Here is a 17,010-nt window from a genome sequence, read left to right as displayed (position 1 = left end):
AATTTCAAAGAGTCTTGTGACATTGTAGCCCTTGGCTAGTCCTGTGTCTACCTTCTTTGTTTTGGTTGTAACCTTTGGTCGATGAAGTTTTGATGGAAAATATGACCCATCTGTAAGTATAGTTTTGGCCCAACCATGAACCTATGCCTAGTTTGGTAACCTCATGCCTATACTCAGTTTTCTGCTTTAGTGATTTCAAGCTTATCCAACAAGTAGAAATGGAGAAGGGGAAAATATAAATGAGAAAACCTAAATCAGATGTCTTATATGCTTCTTTGAAGGAATAACCTCTCCTGCTCTCAATCAGTTGAGATCCTTCTTCCGCCCAAAAATAAATAAGTGTCGATGCATAGTTCTTTAAATAGATAAATAAACGTGAAAGAAGAGAAAGGCTTCTTGCATAGAAAGGTGAAGCAGACAAATCAACTAGGGTAGTGACTAGGCTTGATGGAAATGGAGCAATGCTTGTGTTCCTGCATGACTTCGAATGGGGTAATGTCCAGGCTTGTTGGCAGCGGAGTAGCAACGGAGATGAAAACTATACTCAGAAAATCTTAAGCTCAAGAGATAAACTACCCTTCCTAATTCAAAACACTGTGATCTGGTTGAATCTTATGTTGTGTTCAATTGAGAAGGTATAAAGGAAACCATGTATGCCCATGGGGTAAGTGGGGAAGCCAAAGTAATCTGCACAATGAATCAATACTCCCTAAAGGACCAAGGCCCTGCACTAAAAAATTAACCAAGATAGAGAAGTTGGTATTCAACTAGTGTGTCACCAAGTGTTGTAGTGACTACAACACCCTCCAAAATTTTGGCTTGCACTTAAATTTTGGAGCCTTCCTTGGTATTTCCTTTTACGGTTGCAAACACTTGAGCTCATTTCATGAGTTTTCTAAGAGTCTTTTCACCCCTTTTTCTTGTTTGATCAACTGTCGCCTTTTGGAGTGTTTGTTTGTGTTACCATGCTTGAGGTCCTTTTATGGTGATTTCAAAGCTTGGTCTTTGTTTATTTGAGTTTTCCTAGATATTGTTATCACTTAAGAATTCTGATTTCAAAATCGCTCACATCAGTTTGATGGTTGCAAGTTTCAAGAAGAGCCAGGTATTCACAGTCATAATGATGATTGTATTCATTGCATGAGAAACAAATCTGCAAGCTTCCAATTTGAATTCATTAAACACCAAGCGAGGCAGCTATCAAGCGAGGCAGCTATCAAGTGAGGCAGAGATCAAAGCTTGAAACAGTTACCACTCAAGAAGGAAATCAAAGATCTGAAGATACAGCTAAATCAGCCTGAAGGCCATCCTCAACCAAGAAAAACTACATAGCAACCTCATATCATATGGAAGAGTCATTTCAAGGAAAAGAAAGCTCAAGAAAGCTAAATTTTGGCATTAAACTGTGTTTTTGGAATTACACAGCAGTTTCGTAGCGCGCTACGAAACTGCTGTAGGTGATGCCTAATACACAGCAGTTTCGTAGCGCGCTACGAAACTGCTGTAGGTGCAGTTTTATGACTTGATGGACCAATTTTGAGAGACAAAAAGCAAATATTTGTGAAGAAGGATTTCTGAAAGGGATTATTTACAAGTTTTAAACATCCAGAAAGGGCAAAACAAGTAGCAGAAGGTCGAAGACAAGAATAAAAAAGAAACTCTAGAAAAGAGGAACTTTGTCTCCTAGTTTCTACCAGTCAACTTCTAGAAGAGTTTCTGAGCAGTGGAAAACTACTCTCTAAAAATTGAAAGAGGTTTTCATTCCTAAGATACTAAAGTGAAAAAACCTCTTCCACTTTCTTCAAATTGATTATGAGCTGGGAGAAAAGGGTGACCAAAGTTGCGCTATGAAACTGCTGTAGGTGCAGTTTTTCATCTCCTGTTTGACAACTGTTTTTCAAAGACTTATTTTGGGCGGTAGGAACGATGTTTCAAAAAACCAAGAGAGGTTTTTGTTCATAATGGATTGATTCAAAAAAGCCTCCTTCAGTTTCCTCAAATTCATTATGAGCTAGGAGAAACGGGTGACCAAAGTTGCGCTACAAAATTGTTGTAGGTGCAGTTTTTCAAAGAATCAAAATTTCATGTTTTACACATCTTCTTAAAGGATCGATTCTGGGCAGCTGGAGTAGTGTTTCAAAAACAAAAAAGAGGTTTTTGTTCAGAATGGATTGTTTCACAAAAACCTCCTTCAGGTTTTCCAAATACATTTTTTACGAGAATTTATGACCTCTGTCCCAAGACCTATTTTTCAGCCAGAACAGAGCAAGGGACAGTTTCCTGTTTGACACGTGGTTTTCAAGGACATATTCTGAACAGCTGGAGGAATTTTTTAAAAAACCAGGAGAGGTTTTTGTTCTAGACAACATGGGCGACAAAAACCTCCTTCAGTTTCATAAAATGTGTCATGGATTAGGAGATAAAGGCTCTGTCCCACGTGCCATTTTCAGGGATTCTAAACCTAAAAACAAGGAAACATGTTCCCTAATTTCTAGGGTTTGTCTTCAGCAGTCAGATGACCACGTGGGAGGCTTCATCAAATTCGACTTCTTGAGGTTGCAAGTTGTCAAATAATGCTTTAAATTCTTAGATAAGGTTGTTGAATCATGATAAGGAGTTACACTCCTAGTTGTATTAGGTCTCTAGGACTACTAGTTAGTTGTCAAATGCATTTAAAGTCTTGTTTTATGGTTAGAATAGGTGTCACTGATGGTAAATTCGAATTCCCCTCATGATGGAGGAAGGAATCCAAGCATGTAAAGAGCTCTATATATAGAAGAACATCTGATGTACAAAGGGTTGGAAATTTTAGGAAAAAAGCTTGCATTTGGCCTATGTAAGACTCAGCTTCAGTAATACATGCTTGACTTTACTTCTCAGGATTCATGAGGGATTTTTCATGTTCAGAATATGTGATGTTGTTCTTTTCTTATTTCTTACAGTGGTATGGATGTATAATCACTCAGAATTCACTGAATGTGCTCTGACTTCCTGTATACATTTATAAACTGTGTTGTCCCATATGAGTTTATATTTTGAATGTTTGAATGTTGAATGCCCTGACTTCCATGTAAGGTTGAGTTCATTGTTATATTGAGGTGTTGTTGACTCCATAAGCCCAATGGATGTTTACTGATCATGTTCAACCATTCATATTTTTCACTTGTTTCATAGAGTTAGCCATCTAATCTTTATCAAAATCATTAACCTTTGAGAGAGCCCTCTCAGGTTGAGGAGGCTAAGCCTCAGCCTAAAGTAGGTTGAAATAGTTACTTGAAGTCTTCCTGGTCTGCAGCCTTCCAGGGCCTGATTTTGAGATAACAGATATGAAAACATTTGTCAGACTCAAACACAAAGTTTTCAACACTTTCGCACAACTATTGTCATAGTCTTCCTAAGTTCATCTCAAGTGTCGCACTTGTCGCTTTTTGTTCTAGGACAGTCTCAGAGAGGGTAATGATTTTTCTTGTTGTTCTGGTGGCCTGTTTTTTCATGTTGTTGAAAGATGCTAAGTGTTTTATCATAAGTTCAAGTTCCCCACAAGTTCAATTTCCTCCCCCACTTAGCCATTTCTCCAAAATCCTTCTGACTGAGCAACTCACCTCCACTGGACCCCGACTGAACTGCCGCATTGCATAGTCTTAGCCCTCAGTTATGCAACCTTGTACATGGAACTACGTAGTGCACAATTACTATCCCTTAGGGTAGTTGTACTGCGCAATTCCAGAGATGAGCAGCCTTCCATCATCCCCAAAATTGCATAGTAACTTCTCCTTACCTGACCTGAACTACACATTTCACAAGATCAGTCATCAATCTTCTTCCCTACATGTTGGAACCCTACAATATGTAGAGGACCAAGCCTACCTTGCCTCACAGAATTGCACAAAAATGTCTCCCCAGTGTCCTCCCTCAGCCGGGACTCACTGATCTCAAGAACTACGTAGACTTGTCTCCCCAGACCCCTCTACTGCCCAGTCCTACCTTGCCTCTAAAAACTGCACCGACCTACCTCCCAGGGTTCCATCCTGCATCAACCACTGACTCTCTCAACTGTACAATCCTGTCTCCCAGTGGATTTTGCACAATTTTCTCGACAGTGAGGACTGTGCTCAAGAGTTTGTCATCCAAGCTTGAGCTACGCTCTGTGTAGTCTCAGTGACCAACCTCCCTCCCTGTCACCTAGAACTGTGCAATACGCAGTTACTGGGTCCTCTTTCCTAGACTGTCACCTGTCCTGGGCCCAGTTCATGGATAACATTGCATCATCTTAGACTAGGGAGTTTTTGGATTTGATGTCGTCCCATCATCAATGAATTGCACGAACATGTACACTGTTAGATCATGGCGAGATGATGAAGAAGGAGAAGAAGGAGCGAACATGCTAGAAGACTCATTTACAGCTAGACAGACAAAGAAGCCTATCAAGAACAAGCAAATGGAACGCATGCATGCAACCACCTCTCAAGACCAAAGACCATTGAAGACCTTGCGTCATCAAGCTATGCGGAGGAGAAGAGAAATCACATCCAAGAACACATCTATTAATCAACAACAACATCGGCTTGACATTGCCTCCTCAATAAGCTAGTCCATGCCAGAAGTGTCATGTCAAGTCGTGTCATGAGTTGTCAAAGGCCACATCACTATTATGAGCCATGTATATTGTAAATTAAAGGTAATGTAAAGTGGAATTCCAATGGAAAGACATGAATATTAAGAGTCATGTCAATTGAAAAGTCATAGGAAGTTGAACAATCATGAGGGTAGTCAAAGAGTCACAAGGGTCAAGCATCACCCCTTGGTTATATATACCCCCTCATTGTATGAGAAATGGAATTTTCACCTTAGCTCCTCCCGCAAAGCATAAAGAGTTTTATTCAGTTCTTTGAGGAGTAACGAGTGGCTCCAATGTCCCACTACTGGGGCTAGTGATGTATGATGTGAGTATGTGTCTTGGAATTTTTTCTTAAATTAGAAGCCTTTTCAGGACAAAACTTTTCCATGCATGACTTATGGATGTTTGTAAGACTATTCTATAAGCATTTATATTTCATGTTTGTTTCACATGTAATTAGATAGTTGAACTATTTTGGTTGTTTTAGTGCTTATCTTGTTGGGAATGTGATGTAATGCTTGTCACTGTTGTCTCATACTTGTGGACTACTCTGTAGGATACTAGACAAACCTTTCCTTCTCATCGATTATAACGACTGTCACATCCATTGTGGACTATTCCGCTGGATGGTAGACTGGTCTTCCCCTGTTCTTTGGTATTAACGAATTGGGTTCTATGAATTTAAATTATTTTAAAATGAAATATTATTTGGATGGTTTAGATTTGAGAAATTTGGAATATTCTTCGTCTTAGCCACAATCAGACTGGTGAAATTAAGGGTTTGAGAAAAGAATAGACTGATTTTTCTGCTTCTAAAATGAATGATGAGCTTCTATGCGTCATGTTAGGTGGAAACAACAACCATTTCAAATATGTCCATGAATTGTTTCAATTTTTTCCATGAACATATTAGTTTCAATGGTAATTGAAAATAAATATTTCATTATAGGGTTTATAATATTAATCCCTCGGGTCCATTTATCCAAAGGGTTTAAAATATTAATGTCAAGGGTTTATTATTTATAATATTGATAATCCAGGTTTAATAATCTCCTGGGTTTATCATATTAATCTCAAGGGTTTATAATACTAATCTTAGTGTTTATATTATTAATGTTGGCATTATGATGCATGTGTTGTACTTGATGGCAACCCTCTCATAGAAGAATATCTCACTTATGTATAACTGGGTAAATCTTCAGAAGAGATATCAGATGTGACTGATGGAGGACAGCTCAAAGGAATCAGATGATAGTTCTAAGTGTGACAAGTTAGCTTTGCCATCAAGTCCAAAGGGGGAGATTGTTGGCATTATGAGATAAGTGTTGTCCTTGATGGCAAACCTCACTGATGACAACTCATAGTACAGAAGGTCAGCAGCAAGGAATTGATGATCAGACAGAAGGTCAGCAGCAAGGAATTGATGATCAGACTATAAGAAGAAGAGGAAGTTCATACACGCAGGTTCGTTAAGCCCAAGTCGCGTGTACACGCAGGTTGGCTTCAGCAAAAGCGCGTGTATGTGGAAAAGTACCTTTGGTCCATGGCGGTTAGTCCTTGGAAGTTGTGCCTATGGTTTCAGACCATTGTGTCTCGATGGACGTGCTCATCCCTAGTTTTGAAGTTGATGGTATTGGATTTCTACTCTTGGTATTGAGCAAGGCCTAAGGCTATATAAGGAGAAGGAAATCATTAGGCAAGTGCATCTGAAATGTCTTGAATATCTGATGAAGCATTAGATCCAGTATGCAGGGTTATGGGTTGATGATGCATTGCTTGATCTGAGCTAAGGAGAGATCTCATCGGTTGATGGAGAACTAGATCTAAGGAGAGATCGGGATCAAATGGTTTGAAATGAACTATCTTTATGATGCTTATTCTAGATCTACATACTGACGCATGTATTGTTCTATAAATATTATGAGTATGACTGATGTCTGGTACAGCTGCAAGTTGTGAGAAATTATTTTTAGATCTGTACGCGGGTTGTCTTTGGCAAAAGCGCGTATACACGCGGGTTTGATTCATCGAAGTAGCGTATACATTGTAAAGCTTGATATTTGAAGTTGCAGATGGATCTGATGGTTATTACAGAGTTCTGTGTCTGCTCTATGTTCTGGTGACTGTTGTTAACAGGGTTTCAGTGATTCAGAGTTTGATGATAGTTTTGAGCTTCAATGATAGTTATGGGTCCAGTATGAAAATTGGATGAAAAGTGGCCTTTCAGATTATGTGTTGTGCTTCAGTGTATCCAGTCTGAAAATTGATGAAACGTGGTACCTGGAGGTGAGAAGATTGTAGGCAAGCACCTACGTACTAGTATCTAAGCTAGTACAAAAGCTAAAGGAGATCTTTGGAGCATTGTAGCAGGTAGCAGCCTGCGTACTAGTAAATGGATCGGCTAGTACAAGAGCAAAGGGGGTTGTAGCTCCCGTACTGGTATAAGACTGCACCAGTACAAATATTGTAAAAGGATTTTCTTATTAAGAAGAAGATTGAGATGACTTGCAGCAGGTGGTTTTCACCCACATTGGGTTTCCACCTTATATCTTTGTGTTCATGTGTGTGGCTCTTGTGTGATGTTCTGTTCTGTTATTCTGCACCTGTTTACTGTTAATATGCTTAATAATGATCTGATGCATTTACTGAAGATTAAGCTAACTGAATTATAAGATCTCTGGATATACGCGAGTTTCATTAGACACAGTAGCGTGTACACGCGGGTTCACGTAATTTAAGTAGCGTATATGTTTCTGAGTATGAATTTGAAAAGGTTTTATTGATCTGATAATACTGATTCACCCCCCCTCTCAGTATTATTTCCATCAATTGGTATCAGAGCAGGTCCTTTGGTAGAAGCTTGATCGCTTGAAGGAGATCCGTGGAACATGGGAAAGAAGCTTAAGAAGAAAGCTCATCAGAAGAAGAAGACATCTCAGAAGGACTATGACAGTGGGAGAATCGATTGGGGATTAGGTATAAGAAGTTCTTCAGATTCAGAATCAGATTCAGAATCTTTATCAGGTATGAATGTGTTATCATCTGATGTTCCTGTTATATTTCCTTGTGAAAGTGATGGAAGTGATAGTGAAACTACTGAACATGCTTTTATGGGTGAGCAAGAAAAGTATCAAATAGAGGCAGTATTTAGAAGGCTTGAAGACAAAGTTAAAGATCAACAAGATCTATTGAACAAAAGGGAATGTGCTTTCAAAGAAGAAGTTACCAAACTAAAGGCCCAACTAGAAGAAGGAAACAAGGTAAGAAATCTACTCAAGGACAAGGAAGACCAATGTCAAAAATTGCAGCATGAAGTGACATCATTAAGAAAAGAAGTCAACGAAAGAAGCACAACCATCAAGAAACTCAAAGATAGATCCAGCTACTATGAAAATCTTGAAGCTACAATCCTCTCACTAAAAGGAGATCTTGAAGAATCAAAGAAGCAGAATACAGATCTACACCAAGCAATTGAAAAACAAGACAACGAAGTCATCAGCTTAAAATCACAGTTGGAATGTGCCTTCAGAGTTCGTCAAATTCAGCAGGATCTGTATGAAAAGCAAGAAAAGGAGATACTCAATCTAAGGCAACAAATGGAAGAAGGAAGAAAAGATGGAGAAGACATGAAGAAGCAATGTCTAGAAAAGGAGGAACAACTTCAAGTTGAGGTAAATATCTTGAAAGGTAAATTAGAAGAAAAGGATAAAATTTTGAGATTTCAAGATAGTACTAAAGCCTTGGACGATATTCTTAGTAGTCAAAGGTCTCCTGCTATCAAGACTGGTCTTGGTTTTCAAGAATCTGTTGAAGGTGAATCTAGTTCACAAGGTGAGGCAAGGAACTCTAAAGAGAAATCTAAGATGATCAACAAGGAGATGAAAGGTCAACCCCATCAACAATCAAGGAAAGAAACTCCTCAAAGAAAATCTTTTACTCCTCCTATGAATAATGTTGAATGTTATGTATGTCATAATCTTGGACATGTTGCAGCTAGATGTAGAAGAAGAAGAGTTCAAGACCATTATGCGGACAGGTCATCTCAACCAAGGTACTTTAATGGATATTGCTTTGCGTGCAATATGTATGGTCACAAATCTGCTGATTGCTACAGGAGGAATATGAAACATGTAAGATGTTATACATGTAACAAGCCTGGACATATAGCAAAGGAATGCAGGAACAAAGGATGGACATCACACCAAAAGAAGAAAACCTCATCACACTTGAAGATATGGAGGAAGAAGGAAGTACAGTCAGCACAATGTACTGAGACACAGCACAACACAGACATATCAGACTCAGGGGGAGCTGAAGGTGTAAAACTTCAGTGTTCTGAATCTCATACGCAAGTTCCTTAAATGGAAGTCGCGTGTATACGCGAGTTAGAAACTGCAAAGTCGCGTATATGTCAGTCTGAGGAAAAGCAGTGGGGACAGGATCAGAAAAAAGGATCTGATATGATTCAGTCTATTATTTGCTCGATTGGTCACAGTCTGCTGAGGATGTGTGGAAATGTTTTGTTACTTGTATGATGTCTAGAAGTGTTTTTGATCCTAACTTGAGGATGATGATGCTTATTGCTGATATATACATAATCAGATCTAACAGATGGCACAGGTTGAGGGGGAGCATATGCCTTTAGCAATTCAATGTTGGCATTATGGTTAATAATCCTTGGTGATGATTCTTATATGGCTAAATGATATATCTTGCTATTGTGAGTTGTCTATGATAAACTCTCATATGATTCTTGGAGTTACATAGAAGATGTTCAGATCAGATTTATGGTTGATTCTTTGATGATGCATATATGGTGCTTACATGGTGATCTTCATAAGAACAAGGAGAAGTACAAAGCTTGAATACACATCTTCCTCACTTGATGATGAGTCACTTATATACTGCTGTTGTCATATATATCATACAGTTATGATGCAGGCACTCATGCGGATAAGGATTGTTGCTGATGATGATATCAAGAATCTTTGTCAAAAGAACTTGAGCTCAAGATACATAGCGCTGATACATGGATGACTACTCAAAGTTGCTTTATTGAAGACATGGTGATGAGTTCTTATCTATATGATGATAGGTTGATCCTTACATATGTTAATTGATGCAGATGTTCCCAAGTAATGATACTTGGATCATGTAGAGCTTGATGAAATGGCTATGGTGATTTCACACATGATACAATGTGAATGACTCTGAATTCTGTTCAAAGGGATGAAATGATGCAGACATACCTTGTTATAGGTTGATGACCTATTCTCTACAGGACATTTACAGGTTGCCGATATGGAAATTTGTGTACGCGTGTTGCTTAAAGGATATCCGCGTGCATACGCCGTTTTACAAGGGGATAGTCGCGTATATGGTGTACGCGAGTTACGAAAGGGATATCTGCGTATATACGCTTGTTTATGTGTATACAGACGCGTATATGGAAATTTGAAGGAAATCAGCAGGGACAGATGTTGGTTGCAGAAAGTCTGATATAGGTCTGACAGAGATCATCTGGCACAGGTCCAGGGGGAGCAGATAATCTTCCAATGATGCATTATTGGCATTATCTTAAAGCTTTTGGTTCTAGTTCACATTTGGTGTTGATTTCAGGAGGAACAAAGGCGAAAGGAGAACAGAAGGATCTCTTGGTTGCTGATCTGAATGGTGATTATCAGATGCTGCTAGTGACTTTCATAAATCTTGGTCTAGTTATTTCGTCTCTATGTCATATATCTCTTTTGTGGTATCTCTTTCATGGTGTCAAGGTCATGTAACGGCCTATTTTGGTTTCCCCACTATACCTGGGATGATTGATGCAATATGATTGGTTGTCATATGTAAACTTTTGATGTATCCCCACTTGGTTGGGTGGATGAGTCAATTTTTTGTATATCCTCACTTAGTTGAGAGATGGATGTATGTATGAGTCTTTGGTGATAGGAAGGTCTTTTATGATGTATAGAGTCATGTTCTTCTTGAAGAACATCTTATGCAGATCTTGCCTACAGTCAGGAAGAGCATGAACAACACACTTCAGCAGTACAGAGACTTGGCATGTACTCAGGGGGAGCATTGACAGATTGTTTCACCTTGGCATATACAAAGGGGGAGATTATTCAGAGATTTCAGCAGGTACTCAGGGGGAGTATGGACAATGGAATGTTTCAGCAAAGGAAGAGAATATCTTGGTCCACCCTTTGCCCTTGATGTCAAAGGGGGAGAGTGATTTGGTGTTGTTGCCATCAAGTCCAAAGGGGGAGATTGTTGGCATTATGATGCATGTGTTGTACTTGATGGCAACCCTCTCATAGAAGAATATCTCACTTATGTATAACTGGGTAAATCTTCAGAAGAGATATCAGATGTGACTGATGGAGGACAGCTCAAAGGAATCAGATGATAGTTCTAAGTGTGACAAGTTAGCTTTGCCATCAAGTCCAAAGGGGGAGATTGTTGGCATTATGAGATAAGTGTTGTCCTTGATGGCAAACCTCACTGATGACAACTCATAGTACAGAAGGTCAGCAGCAAGGAATTGATGATCAGACAGAAGGTCAGCAGCAAGGAATTGATGATCAGACTATAAGAAGAAGAGGAAGTTCATACACGCAGGTTCGTTAAGCCCAAGTCGCGTGTACACGCAGGTTGGCTTCAGCAAAAGCGCGTGTATGTGGAAAAGTACCTTTGGTCCATGGCGGTTAGTCCTTGGAAGTTGTGCCTATGGTTTCGGACCATTGTGTCTCGACGGACGTGCTCATCCCTAGTTTTGAAGTTGATGGTATTGGATTTCTACTCTTGGTATTGAGCAAGGCCTAAGGCTATATAAGGAGAAGGAAATCATTAGGCAAGTGCATCTGAAATGTCTTGAATATCTGATGAAGCATTAGATCCAGTATGCAGGGTTATGGGTTGATGATGCATTGCTTGATCTGAGCTAAGGAGAGATCTCATCGGTTGATGGAGAACTAGATCTAAGGAGAGATCGGGATCAAATGGTTTGAAATGAACTATCTTTATGATGCTTATTCTAGATCTACATACTGACGCATGTATTGTTCTATAAATATTATGAGTATGACTGATGTCTGGTACAGCTGCAAGTTGTGAGAAATTATTTTTAGATCTGTACGCGGGTTGTCTTTGGCAAAAGCGCGTATACACGCGGGTTTGATTCATCGAAGTAGCGTATACATTGTAAAGCTTGATATTTGAAGTTGCAGATGGATCTGATGGTTATTACAGAGTTCTGTGTCTGCTCTGTGTTCTGGTGACTGTTGTTAACAGGGTTTCAGTGATTCAGAGTTTGATGATAGTTTTGAGCTTCAATGATAGTTATGGGTCCAGTATGAAAATTGGATGAAAAGTGGCCTTTCAGATTATGTGTTGTGCTTCAGTGTATCCAGTCTGAAAATTGATGAAACGTGGTACCTGGAGGTGAGAATATTGTAGGCAAGCACCTACGTACTAGTATCTAAGCTAGTACAAAATCTAAAGGAGATCTTTGGAGCATTGTAGCAGGTAGCAGCCTGCGTACTAGTAAATGGATCGGCTAGTACAAGAGCAAAGGGGGTTGTAGCTCCCGTACTGGTATAAGACTGCACCAGTACAAATATTGTAAAAGGATTTTCTTATTAAGAAGAAGATTGAGATGACTTGCAGCAGGTGGTTTTCACCCACATTGGGTTTCCACCTTATATCTTTGTGTTCATGTGTGTGGCTCTTGTGTGATGTTCTGTTCTGTTATTCTGCACCTGTTTACTGTTAATATGCTTAATAATGATCTGATGCATTTACTGAAGATTAAGCTAACTGAATTATAAGATCTCTGGATATACGCGAGTTTCATTAGACACAGTAGCGTGTACACGCGGGTTCACGTAATTTAAGTAGCGTATATGTTTCTGAGTATGAATTTGAAAAGGTTTTATTGATCTGATAATACTGATTCACCCCCCCTCTCAGTATTATTTCCAACAATTAATCATAGGGTTTATAATATTAAGGTTTATAAATGAAATGAAATATTATTTAGATTGTTTAGATTTGAGAAACTTGGAATATTGTTCGTCTTAGCCACAATAAAACAAGTGAAATTGGGGTTTTTGGAAATGGATAGTTTGGGTTTTATGTTTCTAAAATGAATGACACAGCTTCTATGCGACATGTTAGGTGGAAACACCAATCATTTAAAATATTTCCATAAATTGTTTCAAATTTTTCCATAGACATACTAGTTTCAATGGTAATTGAAAATAAAAATTTCATTGTAGGGTTTATAATATTTATCCCTTAGGTTTATTAACCCTAAAGATTTAGAATATTAATCCCTTGTGTTTATTAATCTATTGGGCTTATAATATTGATAATCCCTTAGGTTTATTTCAGGGTTTATAATATTTATGTTAGGGTTTATATACCTTGGGTTTATAATTATTATCCCTTGGGTTTATAACATCAATCACTTGGGTTTATTGATATAAGGATTCATATTGCTAGGGTTTAATATTATTCAACAATGGTAAACCATAATCAACCATGTTCAACAATGGTCTAACGTCACATTGTGAGAAGGATTGTCTCAATATGAAAATCAATCGTGGTCAACCATGTTTATTTTAGTGTTTTTAATATTTTTCTTAGGGTTTATATACCTTGGGTTTATAATATTATTCCCTTGGGTTCATAATCACTTGGGGTTTTAGTATTAATCCCTTGGGTTTATTATTCCTTTGGGTTTATAATATCAATCCCTTGGGTTTATTATTCCCTTAAGTTTATAATATCAATCATGGTCAACCATCGTCAATCATAGCCAACCATGGTCAAATGTCGCATTGTGACAAGGATTGTCTCACCATGAAAATCAACCATGTTTATTTTAGTGTTTATAATATTTATCTTAGGGTTTATATACATTGGGTTTATAATATTAGTCCCTTGGGTTTAATATTATTCCCTTGGGTTCATAATATCAATCCCTTGGATTTATAATATCAATCATGGTCAACCATGTTTTATAGAATAAAATATGGTCAACCATGATCAAGCATCACATTGTGATAAAGAGTATCTTGATATGAAAAACAATCATGGTCAACCATGATCTAACGTCTCAATGTGACAAAGATTGTCTCGATATGAAAATCAACCATGATCAACTATGGTCCAACATCACATTGTTATAAGGATTGTCTCAATATGAAAATCAACCATGGTCAACCATGTTTATTTTAGTGTTTATAATATTTATCTTAGGGTTTATATACCTTGGGTTTATAATATTAGTCCCTTGGATTTAATATTATTCCTTTAGGTTCATAATCCCTTAGGGTTTTAGTATTAATCCCTTAGGTTTATAATATCAATCCCTTGGGTTTATAGTATTGATCGTGTTCAACAGTGGTCAACCATAGCCAACCATAGTCAACCATATCCAACCATGGTCAACCATGGTTGAATGTCGCATTGTGACAAATATTGTCTCAAAATGGAAATCAACCATAGTCAACCATAATCAACCATCGTCAAACACCGTGTTTTGAAAAATATTGTCTCGATATGAAATTCAATAATGGTCAATCATGGTCCAATGTCACATTGTGACAAGGATTGTCCCAATATGGAAATCAACCATGTTTATTTTAGGGTTTATAATATTTATGTTATGGTTTATATACCTTGGGTTTATAAATTTTATCCCTTGGGTTTATAATATCAATCCCTTGGGTTTATTCCTAGGGTTTAATATTATTCAACAATGGTTAACCATAATGAACCATGTTCAACCATGGTCAACCATGGTCCAACGTCACATTGTGACAAAGATTGTCTCAATATGAAAATCAACCATGGTGAACCATGTTTATTTTAGTGTTTTTCCCTTGGGTTTAATATTATTCCCTTGGGGTTGCAACATTAATCCCTTGGGCTTACTATTCCTTTGGGTTTATAATACCGATACCTTGGGTTTATTATTCCCTTAGGTTTATAATATCAATCATGGTCAACCATTGTCAATCATAACCAACCATGGTCAACCATGATAGAATGTCATATTGTGACAAGGATTGTCTCACCATGAAAATAAACCATGTTTATTTTAGTGTTTATAATATTTATCTTAGGGTTTATATACCTTGGGTTTATAATATTAGTCCCTTGGGTTTAATATTATTCCCTTGGGTTCATAATCCTTTGGGTTTTAGTATTAATACCTTTGTTCATAATACCAATCCATTGGGTTTATTATTACCTTAGGTTTATTATATCAATCATGGTCAACCATGGTCGACAATAGCCAACCACAGTCAACCATGGTCGAATGTCACATTGTGACAAAAAGTGTCTCCATATAAAAACCATGGAAAATAATGGACCATGTTGTTTTTAAGGTTTATAATATTTATGTAAGGGTTTATTTACCTTGGGTTTATAATTTTATTCCCTGGGTTTATTATTCACTTGGGTTTATAATAAAAATCCCTTAGGTTTATTGATCTAAGGGTTCATATTCCTGAGGTTTAATATTATTCAACAACGGTAAACCATAATCAACCATGTTCAACCATGGTCAACCATGGTCCAATGCCCATTGTGACAAGGATTGTCTCAATATGAAAATCAACCGCGGTGAACCATGTTTATTTTAGCACTTTTAATATTTATCTTAAGGTTTATATACCTTGGGTTTATAATATTAGTCCCTTGGGTTTAATATTATTCCCTTGGGTTCATAATCCCTTGGGGTTTTAGTATTAATCCCTTGGGTTTATTATTCCTTTGGGTTGATAATATCAATCCCTTGGGTTTTTTGTTCCCTTAAGTTTATAATATCAATCATGTTCAACCATTGTCAATCATAACCAACCATGGTCGAATGTCACATTGTGACAAGGATTGTCTCACCATGAAAATCAACCATGTTTATTTTAGTGTCTATAATATTTATCTGAGGGTTTATATACCTTGAGTTTATAATATTAGTCCCTTAGGTTTAATATTATTCCCTTAGTTCCATAATCCCTTGGGGTTCTAGTACTAATCCCTTGGGTTTATTTTTCCTTTGGGTTCATAATATCAATCCCTTGGGTTTATTATTACCTTGGGTTTATATTATCAATCATGGTCAACGATGGTCAACCATAGCAAACCATGGTCGAATGTAGCACTGTGACAAAATCCATCTCCATATAAAAATCATGGACAATCATGGTCAACGATGGTCAGCCATGGTTGATCATGATCAACCATGATTTATAGAATCAAACATGGTCAACCATGGTCGAACATTCCATTGTGAAAAATATTGTCTCGATATGAAAATCAACCATGGTCCAATGTTACATTGTGACAAAGATTGTCTCGATATGAAAATCAACCATGGTCAACCATGGTCCAACATCACATTTTGATAACGATTGTCTTAATATGAAAATCAACCATGGTCAACAATATTTATTTTAGTGTTTATAATATTTATCGTAGGGTTTATATACCTTGGGTTTATAATATTAGTCCCTTGGGATTAATATTATTCCCTTGGGTTCACAATCACTTGGGATTTTAATATTAATCCCTTGGGTTTATTATTCCTTTGGGTTTATAATAGAAATCCCTTGGGTTTATTTTTCCCTTAGATTTATAATATCAATCATGGTCAACCATTGTCAATCATAGCCAACCATGGTCAAACGTCATGTTCTGACAAATATTGTCTCGATATGAAGTTCAACGATGGTCAACCATGGTCCAACATTACATTGTGAAAAGGATTGTCTCAATATGGAAATAAACCATGATCAACTAAGGTCAACCATGTTTATTTTAGGGTTTATATACCTTGGGTTTATAATTTTTATCCCTTGGGTTTATAATATCAATCCCTTGGGTTTACCATGGTTTACCGTCACATTCCCACAAATATCGTCTAAATGTGGAAATCAACCATGGTCAACCGTGGTCCAACGTCGCGTTCTGACAAATATTGTCTCGATATGAAAATCAATCATGGTTAACCATTGTCCAATGTTTAATTGTGACAATGATAGTCTCAATATGGAAATCAACCATGGCAAACCATGTTTTTTTTAAGGTTTATAATATTTATGTTAGGGTTTATATACCTTGGGTTTATAATTTTTATCCCTTGGGTTTATTATTCCCTTTGGTTTATAATATCAATGCCTTGGGTTTATTGATCTAAGGGTTCACATTCCTAGGGTTTAATATTATTCCCTTAGGTTTATAGTCCTTGGGTTTTTAGTATCAATCCCAAGGGTTTGTTATTCCTTTGGGTTTACAATATCAATTATGGTCAACTATGGTCAATTTATAAATTCAAAATGATCAACCATGTTCCAATTTCGTATTCTGACAAATATTGT

Source organism: Pinus tabuliformis, chromosome 2_2, assembly GCF_031772625.1.
Source record: "Pinus tabuliformis cultivar Carrire ecotype Pingquan chromosome 2_2, CPIR1, whole genome shotgun sequence".
Lineage (NCBI taxonomy): Eukaryota > Viridiplantae > Streptophyta > Pinopsida > Pinales > Pinaceae > Pinus > Pinus tabuliformis.
This window is presented reverse-complemented; position numbering follows the sequence as displayed.